At 38.1% G+C, this 22,201-nt stretch overlaps 1 non-coding gene across 1 annotated transcript; it reads right to left on the bottom strand.

Moving 5' to 3' along the window:
* Positions 1–14,746: 14,746 nt before the first annotated feature.
* TRNAR-UCU lies at positions 14,747–14,818 on the bottom strand. The gene has a single exon. It is a non-coding gene; the product is annotated as a tRNA-Arg (tRNA).
* Between the last annotated feature and the right edge of the window lie 7,383 nt (positions 14,819–22,201).

Here is a 22,201-nt window from a genome sequence, read left to right as displayed (position 1 = left end):
GAATCGGGCTTTAATGAGTTCTAATATGCAGCGCCAAGCAGTTCCACTTTCTCGGTCCGAGAAATGCATTGTTGGAACTGGATTGGAACGCCAAACAGCTCTAGATTCGAGGGTTTCCGTTATAGCCGAACGCGAGGGAAAGATCATTTCTACTGATAGTCATAAGATACTTTTATCAAGTAGTGGGAAGACTATAAGTATTCCTTTAGTTAACCACCGTCGCTCTAACAAAAATACTTGTATGCACCAAAAACCTCGGGTTCCACGGGGTAAATCCATTAAAAAAGGACAAATTTTAGCAGAAGGAGCTGCTACAGTTGGGGGGGAACTTGCTTTAGGAAAAAACGTATTAGTAGCTTATATGCCATGGGAAGGTTACAATTTTGAAGACGCAGTACTAATTAGCGAACGTTTGGTATATGAGGATATTTATACCTCTTTTCACATCCGGAAATATGAAATTCAGACGGATACGACAAGCCAGGGCTCCGCTGAAAAAATCACTAAAGAAATACCACATCTAGAAGAACATTTACTCCGCAATTTGGACAAAAATGGAGTTGTTAGGTTGGGATCCTGGGTAGAAACTGGTGATATTTTAGTAGGTAAATTAACGCCTCAGATAGCGAGCGAATCATCATATATCGCAGAAGCTGGATTATTACGGGCCATATTCGGCCTTGAGGTTTCCACTTCAAAAGAAACTTCTCTGAAATTACCTATAGGTGGAAGAGGGCGCGTTATCGATGTGAAATGGATCCAAAGGGACCCCCTCGACATAATGGTTCGTGTATATATTTTACAGAAACGTGAAATCAAAGTTGGGGATAAAGTAGCCGGAAGACATGGGAATAAAGGGATCATTTCCAAAATTTTGCCTAGGCAAGATATGCCCTATTTGCAAGATGGAACACCCGTTGATATGGTCTTCAATCCCTTAGGAGTACCCTCCCGAATGAATGTGGGACAAATATTTGAAAGCTCGCTCGGATTAGCGGGGGATCTGCTAAAGAAACATTATAGAATAGCACCCTTTGATGAGAGATATGAGCAAGAGGCTTCAAGAAAACTTGTGTTTTCAGAATTATATGAAGCCAGTAAAGAAACAAAAAATCCATGGGTATTTGAACCCGAGTACCCGGGAAAAAGCAGAATATTTGATGGAAGAACAGGCGACCCCTTTGAGCAACCTGTTCTAATAGGGAAGTCCTATATCTTAAAATTAATTCATCAAGTTGATGAGAAAATTCATGGGCGTTCTACTGGGCCCTACTCACTTGTTACACAACAACCGGTTAGAGGAAGAGCCAAGCAAGGGGGACAACGAGTAGGAGAAATGGAAGTTTGGGCTTTAGAAGGATTTGGTGTTGCTCATATTTTACAAGAGATACTTACTTATAAATCTGACCATCTTATAGCTCGCCAAGAAATACTTAATGCTACGATCTGGGGAAAAAGAATACCTAATCATGAGGATCCTCCAGAATCTTTTCGAGTGCTCGTTCGAGAACTACGATCTTTGGCTCTAGAACTGAATCATTTCCTTGTATCTGAAAAGAACTTCCAGGTTAATAGGGAGGAAGTTTGATCGGAATAAATATAAATTCTTTTCTTATTTCTATTTTATGATTGACCAATATAAACATCAACAACTTCAAATTGGACTCGTTTCCCCTCAACAAATAAAGGCTTGGGCTAACAAAAACCTACCTAATGGAGAAGCCGTTGGCGAAGTCACAAGGCCCTCTACTTTTCATTATAAAACCGATAAACCAGAAAAAGATGGATTGTTTTGCGAAAGAATCTTTGGACCCATAAAAAGCGGGATTTGCGGTTGTGGCAATTCTCGAGCGAGCGGAGCTGAAAACGAAGACGAAAGATTTTGCCAAAAATGCGGGGTAGAATTTGTGGATTCTCGGATACGAAGATATCAAATGGGATACATCAAACTCGCATGTCCCGTGACTCATGTGTGGTATTTGAAAGGTCTTCCTAGTTATATCGCGAATCTTTTAGATAAACCTCTTAAGAAGTTGGAGGGCCTAGTATACGGCGATTTCTCTTTTGCTAGGCCCAGCACTAAAAAACCCACTTTTTTACGATTACGAGGTTTATTCGAAGAGGAAATTGCATCCTGTAACCACAGCATTTCTCCCTTTTTTTCTACCCCAGGCTTTGCAACATTTCGAAATCGGGAAATTGCGACAGGAGCAGGTGCTATTAGAGAACAATTAGCAGATTTGGATTTGCGAATTATTATAGAGAATTCTTTGGTCGAATGGAAGGAATTAGAAGACGAGGGGTATAGTGGAGATGAGTGGGAAGATAGAAAAAGACGAATAAGAAAAGTTTTTTTGATTAGACGCATGCAATTGGCGAAACATTTTATTCAAACAAATGTAGAACCAGAATGGATGGTTTTGTGCTTATTACCGGTTCTTCCTCCCGAATTGAGACCTATTGTTTATAGGTCTGGAGATAAAGTAGTGACTTCAGACATTAATGAACTTTATAAGAGAGTTATCCGTCGGAACAACAATCTTGCCTATCTATTAAAAAGAAGTGAATTAGCGCCAGCAGATTTAGTAATGTGCCAGGAAAAATTGGTACAAGAAGCCGTGGATACACTTCTTGATAGTGGGTCCCGCGGGCAACCGACGAGGGATGGTCACAATAAAGTATACAAATCACTTTCAGATGTAATTGAAGGTAAAGAGGGAAGGTTTCGCGAGACTCTGCTTGGGAAACGGGTCGATTACTCGGGGCGTTCTGTCATTGTTGTGGGTCCTTCGCTTTCATTACATCAATGTGGATTACCTCTAGAGATAGCAATAAAGCTTTTTCAGCTATTTGTAATTCGCGATTTAATCACGAAACGCGCCACTTCTAATGTCAGGATTGCTAAAAGGAAAATTTGGGAAAAGGAACCCATTGTATGGGAAATACTTCAAGAAGTTATGCGGGGACATCCTGTACTGTTAAATAGAGCACCTACTCTGCATAGATTAGGCATACAGGCCTTTCAACCCACTTTAGTAGAGGGGCGTACTATTTCTTTACACCCATTAGTGTGTAAGGGTTTCAATGCAGACTTTGATGGAGATCAAATGGCTGTTCATCTACCTTTATCCTTGGAAGCTCAGGCGGAAGCCCGTTTACTTATGTTTTCTCATATGAATCTCTTATCTCCTGCTATTGGGGATCCTATTTGCGTACCAACCCAAGACATGCTTATCGGGCTTTATGTATTAACAATTGGAAAGCGTCGAGGTATTTGTGCAAATAGATATAATAGTTTCAGAAACTATCCAAATTTAAAAGTCAATTACAATAATAATAATTCTAAGTATAGGAAAGATAAAGAACCCCATTTTTCTAGTTCTTATGATGCACTGGGAGCTTATAGACAAAAACTAATCAGTTTAGATAGTCCCTTGTGGCTACGATGGAACCTGGATCAACGCGTCATTGGGTCAAGAGAAGTTCCGATTGAAATTCAATATGAATCTTTGGGGACTTATCATGAGATTTATGCTCACTATCTAATAATGGGAAATAGAAAAAAAGAAATTCGTTCGATATACATTCGAACCACTCTTGGTCATATTTCTTTTTATAGAGAAATAGAGGAAGCCGTACAAGGATTTAGTCAGGCCTATTCATACACTACCTAAACAAGAAAGTTAGATTCGGCGATGCCCCTCCCCTTTGCTTTCGGGGGGCATTCCGATTTCCCTAGTATCATCATTATTTGCCACGCGAATCCAGATTGAGATTGAGGCAATTAAGTTAATTAAATTTTCGAATCACTGACTCAGGCCCATTGTCGAATCCTACTCAGCAATTGTCGAATCCTACTCAGCCGAAAAGGGGGTACTTATGTATGGCGGAACGGGCCAATCTGGTCTTTCATAATAAAGAGATAGACGGAACTGGTATGAAACGACTTATTAGCAGATTAATAGATCATTTTGGAATGGGATATACATCCCATATACTGGATCAACTAAAGACTCTGGGCTTCTATCAAGCCACTACTACATCGATTTCGTTAGGAATCGAGGATCTTTTAACAATACCCTCTAAGGGATGGTTAGTCCAAGACGCGGAACAACAGAGTTTTCTTTTGGAGAAACACTATTATTATGGGGCTGTACACGCGGTAGAAAAATTACGCCAATCTGTTGAGATATGGTATGCGACAAGTGAATATTTGAAACAAGAAATGAATTCAAATTTTCGGATAACGGATCCTTCTAATCCAGTCTATCTAATGTCTTTTTCAGGAGCCAGAGGAAATGCATCTCAAGTACACCAATTAGTAGGTATGAGAGGATTAATGTCGGACCCTCAAGGACAAATGATTGATTTACCTATTCAAAGCAATTTACGCGAGGGACTTTCTTTGACAGAATATATAATTTCCTGCTATGGAGCCCGCAAAGGGGTTGTAGATACTGCTGTACGAACAGCAGATGCTGGATATCTTACACGTAGACTTGTTGAAGTAGTTCAACATATTATTGTGCGTAGAAGAGATTGTGGTACTATCCGAGGTATTTCTGTAAGTCCTCAAAATGGGATGACGGAAAAACTTTTTGTCCAAACACTAATTGGTCGTGTATTAGCAGACGATATATATATCGGTTCACGATGCATTGCCGCGCGAAATCAAGATATTGGAATTGGATTAGTCAATCGATTCATAACTGCCTTTCGAGCACAACCATTTCGAGCACAACCAATATATATTAGAACCCCCTTTACTTGCCGAAGCACTTCTTGGATCTGTCAATTATGCTATGGCCGGAGTCCTACTCATAGTGATCTGGTGGAATTGGGAGAAGCCGTAGGTATTATTGCGGGTCAATCAATTGGGGAGCCAGGGACTCAACTAACATTAAGAACTTTTCATACTGGCGGAGTATTCACAGGGGGTACTGCCGACCTTGTACGATCCCCTTCGAATGGAAAAATCCAATTCAATGAGAATTTGGTTCACCCCACACGTACCCGTCATGGACAGCCTGCTTTTCTATGTTATATAGACTTGCATGTAACTATTCAGAGTCAAGATATTCTATATAGTGTGAATATTCCCTCAAAAAGCTTGATTCTAGTGCAAAATGATCAATATGTAAAATCTGAACAAGTAATTGCGGAGATTCGTGCCGGAACGTCCACTTTACATTTTAAAGAAAGGGTACAAAAGCATATTTATTCTGAATCAGACGGCGAAATGCACTGGAGTACTGATGTTTACCATGCGCCCGAATATCAATATGGTAATCTTCGTCGATTACCAAAAACAAGCCATTTATGGATATTATCCGTAAGTATGTGCAGATCCAGTATAGCGTCTTTTTCACTCCACAAGGATCAAGATCAAATGAATACTTATGGTAAAAAAGATAGGGAAATTCTTGATTATTCAACGTCGGATCGAATCATGTCCAATGGCCATTGGAATTTGATCTATCCTTCTATTTTTCAAGATAATTCAGATTTGTTGGCGAAAAAGCGAAGAAATAGGTTCGTCATTCCATTACAATATCATCAAGAACAAGAGAAAGAACTAATATCCTGTTTTGGGATTTCGATTGAAATCCCCTTTATGGGTGTTTTACGTAGAAATACTATTTTTGCTTATTTTGACGATCCCCGATACAGAAAAGATAAAAAGGGTTCAGGAATTGTTAAATTTAGATATAGGACCCTAGAAGAAGAATATAGGACTCGAGCGGAAGACTCAGAAGAGGAATATGAGACCCTAGAACACGAATACAGGACCCGAGAGGACGAATATGAAACCCTAGAAGAATCTAAATATGGAATCCTAGAAGACGAATACGAATATGAAACCCTAGAAAACGAATATGGGAGCCCAGAAAACAAATATGGGAACCCAGAGAACGAATATAGGACTTTAGAGAAAGACTCAGAAGAGGAATATGGGAACCCAGAGAGCAAATATAGGACCCAAGAGGACGAATATGGAACTTTAGAAGAAGACTCAGAAGACGAATATGGCAGCCCCGGGGAAAGCGGCGAGGAAAAATATGGTACTTTAGAGGAAGACTCAGAAGAAGACTCAGAGGACGAATACGAGAGCCCAGAGGAAGATTCCATCTTAAAAAAAGAGGGTTTGATTGAGCATCGAGGAACAAAAGAATTTAGTCTAAAATACCAAAAAGAAGTAGATCGGTTTTTTTTCATTCTTCAAGAACTTCATATCTTGCCGAGATCTTCATCCCTAAAGATACTTGACAATAGTATTATTGGAGTGGATACACAACTCACAAAAAATACAAGAAGTGGACTAGGCGGACTGGTCCGAGTGAAGAGAAAAAAAAGCCATACGGAACTCAAAATATTTTCCGGAGATATTCATTTTCCTGAAGAGGCAGATAAGATATTAGGTGGGTGTTTGATACCGCCAGAAAGACAAAAAAAAGATTCTAAGGAATCAAAAAAAAAGAAAAATTGGGTCTATGTTCAACGGAAAAAAATTCTCAAGAGCAAGGAAAAGTATTTTGTTTCCGTTCGCCCTACAGTGGCATATGAAATGGACGAAGGAAGAAATTTAGCAACACTTTTCCCGCAGGATCTCTTGCAAGAAGAAAATAATCTCCAAATTCGACTTGTCAATTTTATTTATCATGAAAATAGCAAGTTAACTCAAAGAATTTATCACACAAATAGTCAATTTGTTAGAACTTGCTTAGTAGTGAATTGGGAACAAGAAGAAAAAGAAAAGGCTGGTGCTTCCCTTGTTGAGGTAAGAGCAAATGATCTTATTCGCGATTTCCTAAGAATTGAGTTAGTCAAGTCCACTATTTCGTATACACGAAAAAGGTATGATAGGACAAGTGGAGGACCGACTCCCCATAATAGGTTAGATCGCGCCAATAGCAATTCTTTTTATTCCAAGGCGAAGATTGAATCACTTAGCCAACATCAAGAAGCTATTGGCACTTTGTTGAATCGAAATAAAGAATACCAATCTTTGATGATTTTGTCGGCATCCAACTGTTCTCGAATTGGTTTATTCAAGAATTCAAAACATCCCAATGCGATAAAAGAATGGAATCCTAGAATTCCTATTCTAGAAATTTTTGGGCCCTTAGGGGCTATTGTAGCTAGTATATCGCATTTTTCTTCATCTTACTATTTACTAACGCATAATAAAATCCTGCTAAAAAAATATTTGTTCGTTGACAATTTGAAACAAACCTTCCAAGTACTTCAAGAACTTAAATACTCTTTAATAGATGAAAATAAAAGGATTTCCAATTTCGATAGTAACATAATGTTGGATCCATTCCTTTTGAATTGTCACTTTGTCCATCATGATTCTTGGGAAGAGACATTGGCAATAATTCACCTTGGACAATTTATTTGTGAAAATGTATGTCTATTTAAATCGCACATAAAAAAATCTGGTCAAATTTTCAGTGTAAATATGGATTCCTTTGTTATAAGAGCAGCTAAACCTTATTTGGCCACTACAGGAGCAACTGTTAATGGTCATTATGGAGAAATCCTTTACAAGGGAGATAGGTTAGTTACGTTTATATATGAAAAATCGAGATCTAGTGACATAACGCAAGGTCTTCCAAAAGTGGAACAAATCTTTGAAGCGCGTTCAATTGATTCATTATCCCCCAATCTCGAAAGGAGAATTGAGGATTGGAATGAGCGTATACCAAGAATTCTTGGGGTCCCTTGGGGATTCTTGATTGGAGCTGAGCTAACCATAGCCCAAAGTCGTATTTCTTTGGTTAATAAAATCCAAAAGGTTTATCGATCCCAAGGGGTACAGATCCATAATAGACATATAGAGATTATTATACGCCAAGTAACATCAAAAGTGCGGGTTTCCGAAGATGGAATGTCTAATGTTTTTTCGCCTGGGGAATTAATCGGACTATTGCGAGCGGAACGAGCAGGGCGAGCTTTGGATGAATCGATCTATTATCGGGCAATCTTATTGGGAATAACAAGGGCTTCCCTGAATACCCAAAGTTTCATATCTGAAGCAAGTTTTCAAGAAACTGCTCGAGTTTTAGCAAAAGCTGCCCTACGAGGTCGCATTGATTGGTTGAAAGGCTTGAAAGAAAACGTAGTTCTGGGGGGGATTATACCTGTTGGTACCGGATTCCAAAAATTTGTGCATCGTTCCCCACAAGACAAGAACCTTTATTTCGAAATAAAAAAAAAAAATCTATTCGCGTCGGAAATGAGAGATTTTTTGTTTCTCCATACAGAATTAGTTTCTTCAGATTCTGACGTAACAAACAATTTTTATGAGACATAAAAACCCCCATTTAACATTTAACCCTAAGGATACATAAAACATATTTTTTACTTTACTAGACTTTTGAACTTAGAACACTAACAGGTTAAATTTTAGATTTTTAAGATTTTTATTTTAATAAGTAAAACAAGTCAGTTAATTCATTAAATTAAGGTTTTGTTTATACCATGTATCAATGTATCAATGGCCAACTCTTAGTACAAGGTTCTCTCAGAACAATTATTATTTTATTTATTTCAAGCTATTTCGGATCTTTCTTAATCTTCAAAAAGAAATAAATTCCGTAATGGAATGTTAGGATGAAAAAAAAAGGAAGTGTGGAAAAAATGACAAGAAGATATTGGAACATTAATTTGAAAGAGATGATAGAAGCAGGAGTTCATTTTGGTCATGGTATTAAGAAATGGAATCCTAAAATGGCCCCTTACATTTCGGCAAAGCGTAAAGGTACTCATATTATAAATCTCGCTAGAACGGCCCGTTTTTTATCAGAAGCTTGTGATTTAGTTTTTGATGCAGCAAGTCAGGGAAAAAGTTTCTTAATTGTTGGTACCAAAAAAAGAGCAACAGATTTAGTAGCATCAGCTGCAATAAGGGCTCGTTGTCATTATGTTAATAAAAAGTGGTTCAGTGGTATGTTAACGAATTGGTCGATTACGAAAACTAGACTTTCTCAATTTAGAGACTTAAGAGCGGAAGAAAAAATGGGAAAATTCCACCATCTCCCAAAAAGAGATGTGGCAATCTTGAAGAGAAAATTATCTACCTTACAAAGGTATCTCGGCGGGATCAAATATATGACGAGATTGCCAGACATTGTGATCGTCCTTGATCAGCAAAAAGAGTATATAGCTCTTCGGGAATGTGCCATTTTGGGAATTCCTACTATTTCTTTAGTCGATACAAATTGTGACCCGGATCTCGCGAATATATCGATTCCAGCCAACGATGACACTATGACTTCAATTCGATTGATTCTTAACAAATTAGTATTTTCAATTTGTGAGGGCCGTTCTCTCTATATAAGAAATCGTTGATTAAGAATATATAGTGAATTCTTGGACAACTGCGTAGATTTATGGAATGACTTACTATATCTTTTTTTGCATAGAATTTGTTTTGCATAGAAAAAAGAAGGGGAATATTGATATATATTAGAGGGTATTGATATATATTATGATCTGATGTGCTTTCTTGGTATCCTAAATATCAAATTAATAGTTCAAGTTGCTGAGTTGAGAAAGAGATGGTTGAATCAAAAGAATTCCTTTTTTGAAGTTCAATTTTTATCAGAGGACAATATGAATATTATACCTTGTTCCATTAAAACACTCAAGGGGTTATACGATATATCGGGTGTAGAAGTAGGCCAACACTTCTATTGGCAAATAGGAGGTTTTCAAATTCATGCCCAGGTACTCATCACTTCTTGGGTCGTAATTACTATCTTGCTAGGTTCAGTTGTCATAGCTGTTCGGAATCCACAAACCATCCCGACCGACGGGCAGAATTTTTTTGAATATGTCCTTGAGTTTATTCGAGACTTGAGCAAAACTCAGATTGGAGAAGAATATGGTCCCTGGGTTCCCTTTATTGGAACTATGTTCCTTTTTATTTTTGTTTCAAATTGGTCGGGTGCTCTTTTACCTTGGAAAATTATAGAGTTACCCCATGGGGAATTAGCAGCGCCCACGAATGATATAAATACTACTGTTGCTTTAGCTTTACTCACGTCAGCGGCATATTTTTATGCTGGTCTTAGCAAAAAAGGATTGAGCTATTTCGAGAAATATATTAAACCAACCCCAATCCTTTTACCAATTAACATCCTAGAAGATTTCACAAAACCATTATCGCTTAGCTTTCGACTTTTCGGGAATATATTGGCGGATGAATTAGTCGTTGTTGTTCTTGTTTCTTTAGTCCCCTTAGTAATCCCTATACCGGTCATGTTTCTTGGATTATTTACAAGCGGTATTCAAGCTCTTATTTTTGCAACATTAGCCGCAGCCTATATAGGTGAATCCATGGAGGGTCATCATTGAATTGACTAGTTTTGGAATATAGTATTTTTTTTTTCAGCTTAGCTCAATTCATGCATGGTTCCAGATAATCTGCTTGGTTGCAATAGTTAGAAATGCGTATGAATATATAGCCTAGAGTTGTAGGAGAGAGAATAGAATAGACTATATTATGGAATTTTCAAAGTATATATGCATTAAGGAGGGTGGAGTCAGGCTAGATCTATACTATAATAAATATCCTTAATATCTATAAGTGGAGTCCTCTTTTATGCGGGTTTCCACTTTAAGCAATGATTTTAGAATCCGATTCAATAGAAAATGAGAAAATATGCAAACAAAATAGAAGAAACAAATGTATATAGGATATTGATATTATATTATATATTCCTAGGTTAGATTCATTATCTAATCCGATATATGGATATAGAATTCCCTTCTATGTAGTTCGGACAATTCACATTTCAATTTGATTTCAATTTGTACTTTTTAGTTACTTTACTTCTCCCCAATAGAGCTTAGAAGTAAGAATTTTTTGGTTGATTGTATCCTTAACCATTTCTTTTTTTTTGACACGAGGAACTACTCACCATGAATCCACTAATTGCTGCTGCTTCTGTTATTGCTGCTGGATTGGCCGTAGGGCTTGCTTCTATTGGACCTGGAGTTGGTCAAGGTACTGCTGCAGGACAAGCTGTAGAAGGTATTGCGAGACAGCCAGAAGCAGAAGGTAAAATACGAGGTACTTTATTGCTTAGTCTAGCTTTTATGGAAGCTTTAACAATTTATGGACTAGTTGTGGCACTAGCGCTTTTATTTGCGAACCCTTTTGTTTAATCCTAAAAAAAAAAGTTCTTTCGATTTCGATTAGATACTTTTTTCTTTTTTTAGTAAATTGGTATTTGCTTCCGCAATTCCAATTATATCAATACTTTATTTAATTTACTCCTATTTATTACTCCTGGAATTATCTATTTATCGGGACAGATAATACCGCATTCTAGGAAGGGCTGAGTTGAGTATGATTAATTTAGAAGATATGCTCGCCTTCTTATTTCCCGTCCTTAGTTTAGGAAAGTGGAAAGTTTTTTCCTTTTATTTTAGGAATTTTGGGAACGGAACATTTCAACAAAGGAAGCCTTTCACCGGTCAAACAAGACCTAAGACTTAATCTAAAAGAAATTACTAGATTGAATCTATTTGCATTAAAAAAACCGATCAAAAAAGGGCGAGCGAAGTAAGTGATCGAAAAACTTTGTTCTTTGTTCGTCCTATCTATAAGAGGAGAGCATATGAAAAATGTAACCCATTCTTTCGTTTTTTTAGCTCACTGGCCATCCGCTGGCAGTTTCGGGCTTAATACCGATATTTTAGCAACAAATCTAATAAATCTAACTGTAGTGGTTGGTGTTTTGATTTTTTTTGGAAAGGGAGTGTGTGCGAGTTGTCTATTTCAAGAATAGATTGGATCTATCCGGCTGCACTTTAGAATATTTTTTAGTATTTTTCGGATAAATAAGAAAAGGGTGCACGATCTCGACGAATTACTTCTGAATAAATTCAGAAATCATATGGAAGAACCATAGCATTTCGCGACTCATTGGTAAATCAATTTTGATTCTCTATAAACCAAGAATGTGAGACCATTAACACGGTTAAAGCTAAACTGCTTGAAGTCCAGGCAAAAAGAGGTACTCTTTCTACAACTATATTAGTATTAGTACCGAATTTAAACGGGAAATAGCTAATGTAAAATTTATCTGATATAGAACACTCATATCGATAAAATGGTTTGAACTATTTACTAGAAAAAAAAAGAAGGGGCACCCTGCCCTTTTTTAACCAATGCCGAATCGACGACCTATGTATAAAAAAGAGAAATTTTTTGGATTTGAAGAAAAAAAAAAAAGAATTCTATTAATTTTCATTTTCCATTTATTTAGTTAGTTTTTCTTAATGAAATTGAAATTATTAACTAAAGGGCAAATATAAATAAAGAAACAACTTTGCTGACCATGATATATTTTTATCTAGGCGGAAGAGTCCTCTTAATATTTATCTAGTCTTATATAGGTTTCGGTATATTGAAATATAAACATAAAAAATAAGATAGAGGATAGGCTCATTACTTATACTTAAAAAAAGATATGGAAATTGCTATAGCAAAAAAAGAAAAAAAGGAGCGTGAGAGCCAAATGAATCGAAAGATTCATGTTTGGTTCGGGAAGAGATCATAAAAGTTGTAAACTTACAAAATAATCTACTTTCATTAAAAGATTTATTAGATAATCGAAAACAGAGGATCTTGAGTACTATTCGAAATTCAGAAGAATTGCGTAGAGGGACCATTGAGCAACTCGAAAAAGCTCGGATTCGATTACAGAAAGTCGAACTAGAAGCGGATGAGTATCGAATGAATGGATACTCTGAGATAGAACGAGAAAAAGCAAATTTGATTAATGCTACTTCTATTAGTTTGGAACAATTAGAAAAGTCTAAAAACGAAACCCTTTATTTTGAAAAACAAAGGGCAATGAATCAGGTCCGACAGCGGGTTTTCCAACAGGCCGTACAAGGAGCTCTAGGAACTCTGAATAGTTGTTTGAATACCGAGTTACATTTCCGTACGATTCGTGCTAATATTGGCATTCTCGGGTCCCTGGAATGGAAGAGATAATTAAATTAATTAGGCCTTGAACTTCTACTTTCGTTTAGAATTTAGGCATTATTTTTCCCCTTGCTTTCGAAAAAAGAGTCAAGAAACACTAATGGCAACCCTTCGAGTCGACGAAATTCATAAAATTCTCCGCGAACGTATTGAACAATATAATAGGAAAGTAGGGATTGAGAATATAGGTCGCGTAGTTCAAGTGGGGGATGGGATTGCTCGTATTATAGGTCTTGGTGAAATAATGTCGGGTGAATTAGTCCAATTTGCAGAAGGTACTAGGGGTATTGCTCTGAATTTGGAATCCAAAAATGTTGGGATTGTATTAATGGGCGATGGGTTGATGATACAAGAGGGCAGTTTTGTAAAAGCAACAGGAAGAATTGCTCAGATACCCGTGAGTGAGGCTTACTTGGGTCGTGTTGTAAATGCTCTGGCTAAACCTATTGATGGGAAAGGCGAAATTATAGCTTCCGAATCTCGCTTAATTGAATCTCCTGCTCCAAGTATAATTTCCAGGCGTTCCGTATACGAACCTCTTCAAACAGGGCTTATTGCTATCGATTCGATGATTCCTATAGGGCGCGGTCAGCGAGAGTTAATTATTGGGGACAGACAGACTGGCAAAACAGCAGTAGCTACAGATACAATTCTCAATCAAAAAGGGCAAGGTGTAATATGTGTTTATGTAGCTATCGGTCAAAGAGCATCCTCCGTAGCTCAAGTAGTAACTACTTTCCATGAGGAGGGGGCCATGGAATACACTATTGTAGTAGCTGAAATGGCGGATTCACCTGCTACATTACAATACCTCGCTCCTTATACGGGAGCAGCCCTGGCTGAGTATTTTATGTACCGCGAACGGCATACTTTAATAATTTATGATGATCTCTCCAAACAGGCACAAGCTTATCGCCAAATGTCCCTTCTATTAAGAAGACCTCCCGGCCGTGAGGCTTATCCAGGGGATGTTTTTTATTTGCATTCACGCCTTTTAGAAAGAGCCGCTAAATTAAATTCTCTTTTAGGCGAAGGAAGTATGACCGCTTTACCAATAGTTGAGACTCAATCTGGAGACGTTTCCGCCTATATTCCTACTAATGTAATCTCCATTACAGATGGACAAATATTCTTATCGGCGGATCTATTCAATGCCGGAATTCGACCCGCTATTAATGTGGGTATTTCTGTTTCCAGAGTAGGATCCGCGGCTCAAATTAAAGCCATGAAACAAGTAGCTGGCAAATCAAAATTGGAACTAGCTCAATTCGCAGAGTTACAAGCCTTTGCACAATTCGCCTCTGCTCTCGATAAAACAAGTCAGAATCAATTGGCAAGGGGTCGACGATTAAGGGAATTGCTTAAACAATCCCAGGCAAATCCTCTCCCAGTGGAAGAGCAGATAGCTACTATTTATACCGGAACAAGAGGATATCTTGATTCGTTAGAAATCGAACAGGTAAATAAATTTCTGGATGAGTTACGTAAACACCTAAAAGATACTAAACCTCAATTCCAAGAAATTATATCTTCTAGCAAGACATTCACCGAGCAAGCGGAAATCCTTTTGAAGGAAGCTATTCAGGAACAGCTGGAACGGTTTTCCCTTCAGTAACAAATAAATTTGGCATATCTACTCTTGTTATTTTGCATGTCTACTCTTGTTATTTGAATCATGCAAAAAAGTTTTCTTTGTTTTTAGTTTAGTATAGTTATTTAAAGAATAGATAGAAATAAGATTGCGTCCAATAGGATTTGAACCTATACCAAAGGTTTAGAAGACCTCTGTCCTATCCATTAGACAATGGACGCTTTTCTTTCGTATTTTATTCTTTCTTTTATTCTTTCTTTTATTTGTTGTCTTCTTCCGAGAAAAAACTGTTAGACCAAAACTCTTTTAGGAAATCAAAAAATCCAGATACAAATGGATGATGTATATATCATGCATATATCATTAAAGAAGGAGTATGGGGCCGGTAGTGGGAATCGAACCCGCAACCCCAAGGTTATGAGACTTATGAGCTACCAAACTGCTCTATACTCTTAAACTAAAGAGGGGTAACTAGTGGATAAAAGAGGGTTCGATACGTCCCTCTACCATATCTATACAAATAGAATAGTCCATTTATACAGAATGGTAAAGAGGGCTCCTCTATGATTATCAATTCCAGAAATCCATACAAATACGAAAGGGTATTTTATCCTTACCAACTGGATCTTGTTGCACCCGGTAATAAACATTCATAAACCATTTCTCGAAGTACGTGTCCGGATAGCCCAAAATGTCGATAGTTAGCTCTAGGTCTTCCGGTCAAAAAACAACGTCGATGAAGGCGTGTAGGTGCACTATTACGCGGTAGGGATTGCAATTTTTCTCGCATTTTCGTTTTTTCACTCAAACTCAAGGGAGAAACTTTGCTTCTTATCTTTTTTTTTAAAGATTGACGAATCAAATGATATTTCTGTTCTAATTTCTGCCGCTTCTTCTCCCTCTGAATCAAACTCTTTTTTGCCATAATGTGCCGTTGCTATTATTATCAAGTATACGGTTCTAATCCTAGATGGAAAAATAAATAGAAAAAGAAATTTAAGAAGGCGGATCCTCCCTCTCTATCAAGAGTAATGAACTAGGTGCTGATACAGTACAAAAAAACAAACTAAATTAACCAAACTTGCCTGATGTTGAGGCAATCAAGAAAGCTGCATAAGTGAATATATAACCCACGGAAAAGTGAGCTAATCCAACCAATCTTGCTTGCACAATGGAAAGAGCCACAGGCTTATCTCTCCAGCGAATTAAATTAGCTAAAGGTGTGCGTTCATGAGCCCATGCTAAAGTCTCAATTAATTCCTGCCAATACCCCCGCCAAGAAATTAAGAACATAAATCCAGTAGCCCAAACAAGATGTCCAAATAAGAACATCCAAGCCCATACCGATAAACTATTCATCCCAAAAGGATTATATCCATTGATAAGTTGTGAAGAGTTTAACCATAGGTAATCTCTTAACCATCCCATCAAATAAGTGGAGGATTCATTAAATTGTGAAACGTTGCCCTGCCATAATGTGATATGTTTCCAATGCCAATAAAAAGTAACCCACCCAATGGTATTTAACATCCAGAAAACTGCCAAATAAAATGCGTCCCAAGCAGAAATATCACAAGTACCGCCGCGCCCTGGGCCGTCACAAGGAAAACTATACCCAAAATCCTTTTTATCCGGCATTAATTTGGAACCGCGTGCGTCTAAAGCGCCCTTTACTAAAATCAATGTAGTTGTATGCAAACCTAGAGCAATAGCATGATGAACCAAGAAATCCCCAGGTCCTATTGTTAAGAAAAGCGAATTACTATTCTCATTAACAGCATTCAACCATCCGGGCAACCATAGGCTTCGACCCGCATTGAAAGCGGGGCCATTCGTTGAAGATAAGAGTATATCGAACCCATATGTCGTCTTGCCATGAGCAGATTGTATCCATTGGGCAAATATAGGTTCGATCAAGATTTGCTTTTCTGGAGTACCAAAAGCAAGCATGACGTCGTTATGAACATAAAGGCCCAAGGTATGGAATCCTAGAAAGAGGCTAGCCCAACTTAAATGAGATATGATAGCTTCTTTATGGTCTAACATTCTTGCCAATACATTATCCTCATTCTGTTCCGGATTGTAATCCCTAATGAAAAAAATAGCTCCATGAGCAAAAGCCCCTGTCATGATGAACCCCGCAATATATTGGTGATGAGTATATAAAGCAGCTTGAGTAGTAAAGTCTTGTGCTATGAATGCATAAGGAGGTAAAGAGTACATATGTTGAGCTACTAAGGAAGTAATAACCCCTAAAGAAGCTAGAGCAAGACCTAACTGAAAATGAATCGAATTGTTGATTGTGTCATAAAGGCCCTTATGCCCACGCCCTAATCGACCCCCCGGAGGAGTATGCGCTTCTAAAAGATCTTTAATACTGTGCCCAATTCCGAAGTTAGTTCGATACATGTGACCGGCAATGAGAAAAATAAATGCAATAGCTAAATGATGGTGAGCCATATCAGTCAGCCACAAACTTTGTGTTTGTGGATGGAATCCCCCAAGAAGAGTTAGAATGGCAGTTCCCGCTCCTTGAGCGGTACCAAATAAATGATTACTCGAATCAGGGTTTTGGGCATAAAGATTCCACTGACCCGTCAAAAGGGGTCCCAACCCCTGGGGATAGGGTAATACATCTAAGAAATTATTCCATCGAACGTACTCCCCCCTGGATGCGGGAATAGCAACATGAACTAAATGTCCTGTCCAAGCCAAAGAACTTACCCCGAAAAGTCCTGACAAATGATGATTGAGACGAGATTCCGCGTTTTTGAACCACGAAAGGCTTGGTTTCCATTTGGGTTGTAGATGTAACCAACTCGCTATTAAGGACAGCGTAGAAAGAAATAATAGAAAAAGAGCTCCAGTATAAAGATCTTCATTGGTGCGTAATCCTATTGTATACCACCACTGATAAACCCCAGAATAAGCAATATTCACTGGACCAGCAGCACCTCCTCGAGTAAAGGCTTCCACAGCGGGTTGACCAAAATGAGGATCCCAAATCGCATGAGCAATAGGTCTTACGTGTAAAGGATCCTGTATCCATGATTCAAAATTTCCTTGCCAAGCTACATGAAACAGATTTCCGGACGTCCATAGAAAGATTATTGCTAATTGCCCAAAGTGAGAAGCAAAAATGTTCTGATAAAGACGTTCTTCAGTAATATCATCATGACTTTCGAAATCATGTGCGGTAGCAATACCAAACCAAATACGACGAGTAGTGGGGTCCTGAGCTAAGCCTTGGCTAAACCTGGGAAATCTTAATTCCATAATGCCTTTCAAATCCTCCTAGCCACTATCCTACTGCAATAATTCTCGCTAAGAAGAATGCCCATGTCGTGGCAATTCCACCCAGAAGGTAATGGGTTACTCCTACAGCACGTCCTTGTATAATGCTCAAGGCTCTAGGCTGAGTAGCAGGAGCAACTTTTAATTTGTTATGAGCCCAAACGATAGATTCAATGAGTTCTTGCCAATAACCACGGCCGCTGAATAAAAACATTAAACTGAAGGCCCAGACAAAATGAGCACCTAAGAAAAAAAGACCATATGCAGATAATGAAGAACCATAAGACTGAATGACTTGCGATGCCTGTGCCCACAAGAAATCTCGAAGCCACCCATTAATCGTAATGGAACTCTGTGCAAAGTTTCCCCCTGTAATATGAGTTACCACCCCTTGATCACTTATGGTACCCCAAACATCCGACTGCATTTTCCAACTGAAATGGAAAATGACTACCGAAATTGCATTGTACATCCAGAATAAACCTAAGAAAACATGATCCCAAGCAGATACTTGACATGTTCCCCCTCGGCCAGGCCCATCGCAAGGAAAGCGAAAACCTAGATTTGCTTTATCGGGTATCAAACGGGAACTCCGAGCAAATAAAACACCTTTCAAAAGTATTAATACAGTCACATGTATGGTAAATGCATGAATGTGATGGACTAAAAAATCTGCGGTTCCTAATGGAATCGGTAACAAAGCCACTTTGCCACCTACTGCTACTAACTCGCCGCCTCCCCACGTTAAGCTAGTACTTGTTGTTGCACCAGGAGCTGTTACGCCAGGCGCAGTAGCATGGATATTTTGTACCCATTGAGCAAAGATAGGTTGTAATTGTATGGCGGTATCCGAAAACATATCTTGTGGACGGCCTAAAGCACTCATGGTATCATTATGAATGTACAAGCCAAAACTGTGAAAACCTAGAAATATACATACCCAGTTAAGGTGGGATATGATTGCATCGCGGTGTCTAAGGACGCGATCTAATAGATCGTTGTATCGAGTAGTTGGATCATAGTCTCTTACCATAAAAATTGCTGCATGTGCAGCAGCACCGACTATTAGAAATCCGCCAATCCACATGTGGTGTGTGAACAAGGAAAGTTGTGTACCATAGTCAGTAGCTAGGTATGGATAGGGAGGCATAGAATACATATGATGAGCTACAACAATGGTTGTAGAGCCTAGCATAGCTAGGTTAAGAGATAATTGAGCATGCCATGACGTTGTTAAGATTTCATAAAGACCCTTATGGCCTTGTCCTGTAAATGGGCCCTTGTGAGCCTCCAAAATATCTTTAAGTCCATGGCCAATACCCCAGTTGGTCCTATACATATGACCTGCGATTAGGAAAAGAATAGCAATAGCTAAATGATGGTGTGCAATATCGGTCAGCCAGAGACCACCGGTTACTGGATCTAGTCCTCCACGAAAAGTCAGAAATTCTGCGTATTTGGACCAATTTAAAGTGAAAAAAGGGGTTGCTCCTTCGGCAAAACTAGGATAAAGTTGAGCCAAAAGGTCCCGATTCAAGATAAATTCATGAGGAAGTGGTATCTCTTTAGGATCCACCCCAGCGTCAAGAAATTGGTTAATTGGTAAAGATACATGAATTTGGTGTCCCGCCCAAGAAAGAGACCCAAGTCCTAATAATCCCGCTAAGTGGTGATTCAACATGGATTCTACATCTTGGAACCAGGCCAATTTGGGAGCGGCTTTGTGATAATGGAACCAACCAGCAAAAAGCATTAACGCTGCAAAAACCAATGCACCAATTGCAGTACAATAGAGTTGTAATTCACTAGTTATTCCAGATGCTCGCCAAAGCTGAAAAAAACCAGAGGTTATTTGGATTCCTCGGAAACCCCCACCTACATCACCATTCAATATTTCTTGCCCTACTATAGGCCAAACTACCTGAGCACTGGGTCCAATGTGAGTAGGATCACTTAGCCATGCTTCATAATTGGAAAAACGGGCACCATGAAAGTACATGCCACTCAACCAAAGAAAGATAATGGAAAGTTGCCCGAAATGAGCACTAAAAACTTTTCTAGAAATCTCCTCCAAATCACCAGTATGACTATCGAAATCGTGAGCATCAGCATGTAGGTTCCAGATCCAAGTGGTAGTATCAGGGCCCTTAGCTAGTGTTCTTGAGAAATGGCCGGGTCTCGCCCATTCCTCAAAAGATGTTTTTACAGGATCCCTATCCACAACAATTTTTACTTCTGGTTCCGGCGAACGAATAATCATTAACTCCTCCTCTTTCCGGACAAGACATACAAAGAGACCCGCCAACTGTCTTTTTTTTTAGTGAATCTTTGAAAGATAGATTTTGAAAGATAGATTTTGAAAGATAGATATTGTGATTAGTTCTTTTCTTTACTATACTACCACCCTTCTTTTTTTTTAGTTATTCACTGGAGCAATTATATATTAAAGTCAATCCGAGGCAAGTGTTCGGATCTATTATGACATAAAGGTTAGGTGCCTAACGGACATTGTTTATCTTGAAAAAACAAATATTTCTCGGCGTAAGAAAAAATCTTTTTTATTTTAAATTTAAGAAACTAGTGTATTTTTTTTTAGGGCATAAGCTCCTATCTATATCTACTTTCCTTGAGCATAATATAGGGTTTTTTATTTTTTATTTGATTCTAAATTCCAAGATAACTCATTAGAATTATTAATAAGATGGTTCTAATATATTAGCAATATTTAGATTGGCCCCCTTTTTTTTATTCACTTTATTACTTCTATTCTAGACCCTATCCCTATGGTTTATTCTTATGAAATATCTTATAAAATAGAAGGTATAAGAAATGGATATAATGAAATTCTTGATTCGATCTTACGACCTAATTTATTTGATTAATGGATCAACAACCAAACCATCCATTTTAGGAAAAAAAAGGAGCATGGTCTTATTCAAATTCAAAGCGCTTCGTAATCTTCAACCAGTTTTGTGCTTCAATATAATTTCCCGGAGTAAGCGCTATAGCTTGTTTCCAATATTCAGCAGCTTGATCAAACCAAGCTTCCGCAATTTCCGAATCACCCTCTAGAATGGCCTGTTCTCCTCGGTCGGAATAGGCAGTTCCTTCCCTTAGAACCGTACTTGAGAGTTTCCTACCTCATACGGCTCAGAAATTGCTATCTTAATTTCCCCTATCTTAACTGAATTCGATTTATCAAAAATCGATCCAATTTGTTCTTGTGTTAAGCAGAAGAAATTAATTACCTAAGTTTCAAACCCTAATTTTTCTCAATAATTAGTTTGATCTTTTTTCCCACCTTCAGAAGAATGAAGCATAGATAGATATAGAGCCTTCGTTCAAATTTTCTGAAAGGTAACTATCCCGGTTTCATATATGAAATCTCTATAGAATCCTTGAAAAAGACTTTTTTCCATAAGAAAGAAAAAAGAACTTACTATCTTTGGGATCTGATACTACACCGCTGCTTAATCCCTTAGTGGATCGGCTCTATTACATAAGCGGATTCCTAAATTTTGCCCCATATCATGGGATAAGTAAGCAGTTTTTTTTAGTTGTATCGACCCAGTCGCTCACTAATTGATCTTTACGGTGCTTTCTCTATCAATTTGAGAAACTTTATCCATAGAGTAGTAGTATAGGCCATACTTTCTTCGTTTTTTGATTCTCGTGAAGTGTCCTTCCTTCCTACAGCTGATAGGGAAAAATCGTTGTTTTTACGATCCCTATGTAGAAAGCCCTTTTTTCCAGTATTTACTAGAAAATTTGATCCTCTCTTTTTTTGTCTTTCTATAGTGGAGATAGTCGCACGTAATGACAGATCACGGCCATATTATTAAAAGCTTGCGGTAAGAAGGGGTTTCGTTCTAGTGCCCGGAAATAATATTCCAAAGCCTTTGTATGCTCTCCATTGCTTGTGTGTATAAGGCCTATGTTATAGAGTATATAACTTCGATCATAGGGATCGATTTCTAGTCGCGTAGCTTCATAATAATTTTGCAAAGCTTCCGCATAATTTCCTTCGGATTGAGCCAACATCCGTTACGGTCGTTCATTCTATTCAAAAAATCTCCGTTCCAAAACCGTACATGAGGTTTTCATCTCATACGGCTCCTCCCTTCTGTACATAATAGTACTAAGCGAAATAATCTTAATCTATAGAATCAAAATAGAATTAGTCCCGTCTCATTATGAACCGAAAGGGGCTGGTATTTTTCCAAGAAATCTCTAGCCAACCTTCCCACAAGAGGTTTTTCTTAACACCAATGAATTCTATTAATGCTAGAGGAAAACGATAGCTCCAATAA

The sequence above is a fragment of the Hordeum vulgare genome, unplaced genomic scaffold (genome assembly GCF_904849725.1).
Source record: "Hordeum vulgare subsp. vulgare unplaced genomic scaffold, MorexV3_pseudomolecules_assembly, whole genome shotgun sequence".
Taxonomy (NCBI): Eukaryota; Viridiplantae; Streptophyta; class Magnoliopsida; order Poales; family Poaceae; genus Hordeum; species Hordeum vulgare.
This window is presented reverse-complemented; position numbering and strand designations above follow the sequence as displayed.